The following is a 5,147-nucleotide window of genomic DNA, read 5'->3' as shown; positions in this document are numbered from 1 at the left end:
TGTGTGTGTGTGTGTGTGTGTGTGTGTGTGTGTGTGTGTGTGTGTGTGCAATAAAACCACTTGGAAAATAAAATGAAAGGTGACCGAACGTTTTCGTCTATTTAAGACATTTTCATTTTCATAAATAGACGAAAACGTTCGGTCACCTTTCATTTTATTTTCCAAGTGGTTTTATGACACATTTTGTGAATCACATGTTTTTGTGATTTATTCTCACACACACACACATATATATATATATATATATATATATATATATATATGTATATATACTGTATATATATATGTATATATATATATATATATGTATATATATATATATATATATATATATATATATAAATATATACATACATACCTATCCGAGGGTTGACACCTTGAGCTGATAGATAGGCGTGAGAATCTTAATGACTACAAAAGCTATGTCGATAGAGGGAAAATCTCTGCAGGGTCACCCATATCGAACAGGTTTTGTAAGAAAGATCAGACAAAGAGAAGCTTACACACACTGTCGCTGGACCCACTGCTAACTGGCACGCCCCTGATGGCGAACAGGGAAAGTCCTCATAGATATATGAGGTACTGTCATGATGACGGCGTGGACCATTGGGCACCCTGTAGATATAGGGCTTCACCGAATATAATAAATGAGGTGACATCAAAGGAATATCTCACCAGAAACCAGTTGGCAAGGAGGTGAGATCACTGCCAAAACAAAACCGGGCGTTCCTGTTGGATCATCGTCTCCTAAAGGTCCAACCGCATTGCCTCATGTGCTTACGGGCAGTGTGCCACCAAATGTAAGCACTGTCCAAGCAGATCCAAGCCTTAGACATTAAACAATATGAAGAAAATGAAGATCTATATTTACAACGTAAGAATTCTCTTAGAAGACCACAGGCTGGAGAGTTTTTAATGGAAGAACTAGACAACATCAAGTGGGACATCGTAGGACTGAGCGAAGTCCGAAGAGCAGAAGAAAAGCTGATACAATTTTAAGATGTTCACCACCTGTTCTACTATAGAGGTAAGGACAAAGAAGGATCTAATGGAGTAGGATTCTTGATAAACAGAGAGGTTGCTAGTAACGTAGTTAAGTGCAGCAGTTTATCAGATAGGGTAGCTTGGATTGTGATTAGGCTGTGTAAAAGGTACACTCTAAAAACTGTTCAAGTTTATGCACCAACTTCACAGAGTCCAGACGATAAAATTGAGTCCTTCTATGACGATTTAACTCAGGTAATGGATCAAGAAAAAAGTAAGTACACATTGGTAATAGGCGACTTTAATGCTAAAGTGGGGAAGAAGATGGGAGATGAGTCGTGTAATGGTAAGTTTGGAGTAGGTGAAAGAAATGACAGAGGCAATATGTTAGTAAATTTTGCGGTGAACTACAACATGAGGATAATGAACACTTTCTTCCAAAAGCGTATAGGTCGTAAATGGACATGGAGAAGTCCAAATGGAACAACAAAGAGCGAAGTAGACTTCATATTAGGAAAAGAGAGCAAGAGCGTTAGCAATGATACGGTGATAAATAAAATCAACATAGGTAGTGACCATGGAATGGTAGGTTGCACAGCTAAATTCAGTTTCGGACCCGAGAGAAATAAACTAATTTTAAGAAAGAAAATCAGTTTTGCAAATGTTAAGGACAATAAGAAGAAATTTCAGTTAGAAATTAAGAATAGCTTCGAAGCTCTAAGATCCAGCGAGGATACCGTGGAAGATATGAATTTAAATTTAGTGAATATCATTAGGGAATCGGCAGAGAAAGTAGGAAGTACAAAAAGTATTAAAGAAAACAAATGCTCTAAAACTACAAATGACCTGATTAAAAGAAGAAGGACCATGCAGATTAAAAAGAGGAAAGATGAAATAGGAGTAGAACTAAACAAGCTTATCAACAAAAGGCAGAGATTAGAAAAAAGAAAGAGAAACACGGATGAAATAGAGGAAACTATTCGGAAAGGTAAAATTATTAAAGTGACCGAGCGCAGACATGCCTTAGGAAGACAGCAAATTATATGTTTGAAAGATAAATATAGAGAAATCATTAAATGCAGAGACACAATGGCAAAAAAAGAGTAGAAGAATTTTACCAAGAGCTTTACTTGTCGAAGACGGTAGTTGAGTCAGTAAATTCATCTGTAGACGTTAGTAGTGTACCAGATATTACAAAGGAAGAAGTAGAACTTGCTCTAAAAATATGAAACGAGGAAAAACACCTGGGGAAGATGGTATATTGATAGGATAGATCTATTGAAAGACGCAGGGAAAGAAGTTCATATTAGGTTAGGTCAGTTGTACACCCAGTGCTTACGTCAAGAAACCGTTCTTGAATCGTGGTGCAATGCTATAGTGATTTTACTTCATAAAAAAGGAGACCAGAAGGACCTTAGTAACTATCGACCGATTAGCTTGCTATCAAATGTATATAAAATATTCTCCAAGATCCTTACAAATAGACTAAGTCAAGTTTTAGATGGAAACCAACCGAGAGAACAAGCAGGCTTTAGGAGCGGATATTCGACTCTAGACCATTTGCAGGCGATGAACCAACTAATCGAGAAAACGACAGAATACAATATACTTCTTTGTTTAGCTTTTGTAGATTACGAGAAGGCCTTTGACTCGGTAGAACAAATAGCAATACTAAACTCGTTACGCAAGCAGGGTACAAACGAACAGATCGTAAGGGTTTTAGAAAAGATTTATGCGAAAGGTACCGCTATAATTCGACTACATAAAAATACAGAAAAGATCAAGATCGAGAAAGGAGTACGGCAAGGCGATACCATTTCGCCTAAATTATTTACAACTTGTTTGGAAGAGGTTATCAGAGAGTTGAGTTGGGAATAGAAATGTTCGAAGATTAATGGCGAATATTTGAACCACCTAAGATTTGTAGATGATATTATTCTTATTTCAGAGAAGGCAGAGGACTTGCAAGATATGCTGAGTGATTTGAACAAAGAAAGTGTCAAAGTAGGTTTAAAAATGAATAAGAGTAAAACCAAAGTAATGTTCAACACGAAACTTCAAAGTAAAGAGATTAATTGATGGTGAGAGTCTTGAAGAAGTTGAGGAGTATGATTATTTAGGCCAGATGGTGAAAATGACGAAAGATCATGACAATGAAATAAAAAGCCGTATTACAATTGGTTGGAAAGTGTTTGGTAAGTATAATAAAATCCTGAGAGGCTCTCTACCTCAATGTTTGAAACGTAAAGTTTACAATCAATGCATTCTGCCAGCAATAATGTACGGTTGTGAGACTTGGAAACTAACGAAGGTGATGGAAACAAAACTAAGGACTGCACAGAGGAGAGTTGAGAGATCAATGATGGGAGTAACGCTGAGAGACCGAAAGAGAGCAAGTTGGGTGAGAGACCAGACTAGAGTGAAAGATATTGTGGAGGCGGTAAAAGAGAGGAAGTGGAATTGGGCAGGTAAGTTAGTGCGAACGACTAATGAGCGATGGAGCAGGTGTGTTACTGAGTGGACGCCGCGAGATAGGAAGCGTGGAAGAGGGAGACCAGACAGAAGATAGAGAGACGAGATAGAGAAGTTGGCAAGAGTGACGTGGCAGATGTTGGCGCGGTCGTGTGAATCATGGAATGCTATGAAGAAGGCATTTGTTCAGCAGTGGACTCGGGATGGCTGATTTGATTAATTGATATATATATATATATATATATATATATATATATATATATATATATATATATATATATATATATATGCGTAAGTAACCACTAGGAAAAGTAAACTAACGAAGCAGACCGCTTTCGTATAATTACATCTTCAGTGCTGATACAAAGAAGGAATTATAAAATGAAGCAACAAGGTATAGAATATATGACTGAGTGAGACATGGTGAAGAGGGAATTCGGAGAGGTAGTGGAAGAAATACACGTGATATTTTATGCTGTCCAACAAGTATGGGACAATTGCTCATATCTGGTATATTACAATTTAAATAATTTAGAAATTTCATGGCAAATATAACTATCTAATTTGTACAAACCTTAATGGAGATTAACATTTATTCCCTTACTAGATTTGATCAAACTGTATTCAATTAAATTTCTTTCTGTGATGTTATTGTTGTATGTGATGACTTTAACGTTATCCCAGTCAACTGGGTGGTAAAAATGGTTCATGTGGTTGAATATGCCGCTAGATTGGTTTCCTTCTCTAACGTATTTCTTGTGTTGATTGATTCGTGTTTTGAGTGTTTTAGCAGTCTGACCAACATAAAACTGATTACATGATTTACAAGGTATTTTGTACACACACCCTTTATCACTATTGACAGAATTATTTATGAGCAATTGTCTTGCAGTGTTCTTACTGTTAAAACTACATTAACTATATATATATATATATATATATATATATATATATATATAGTTACATGTATATATATATATGTACATATATATATATATGTACATATATATATATGTATATATATATATATATATATATATATTTACATGTATATATATATATATCAACATATATATATATATATATATATGTATATATATATATATATATATATATATATATATATATATATATACACACACACGTGGAGTTAAAAACGACAGCATTGTTGTAGTTATTCAGTTTTTTCCTCGTATTCTCGATTTTCCTGATTAGAGATTTGCCATTAACCGGGTGAATTGAAACTAAATCACTGTATTCTTCTATTTCTTTCCATTATCTGAGCTCAACGTGTCGTCTTAATGAAAACATTTTCAAGAGTAAACTGAAATTAAAAAATTACATAATTACAGTATTGGTGACAAAATTACAAAAGTTAGATAAATACAGTAATGGTGACAATTGTGTGCAAGAACAATACTAGTAAAATATGAGGGATACAATATAAATGCAAATAAATACGATGGCAGCGTTACAAGAAGACTTACATTTAAAGGGATGGGAGAGAAAAATGACAAGTCGGGGATGACAGATATATATAAGCCTATGGTCAGGTGGTCTGACAATGGGATCTCAGAGGTCACGGGGTAAGGGGCTTGGGAGTGGGGGGTTAGGCGGGTGTGGTCACCGTGGGGGGGAGAGGAGGAGGAGGAAGGGGGTGGAGGTGGAAGGGGAGGAGGGGGAGACAAGGA

Source organism: Oratosquilla oratoria, chromosome 5, assembly GCF_046742065.1.
Source record: "Oratosquilla oratoria isolate Oo_2021 chromosome 5, ASM4674206v1, whole genome shotgun sequence".
Taxonomy (NCBI): Eukaryota; Metazoa; Arthropoda; class Malacostraca; order Stomatopoda; family Squillidae; genus Oratosquilla; species Oratosquilla oratoria.
Note: the sequence above shows the minus strand (reverse complement) of the source record.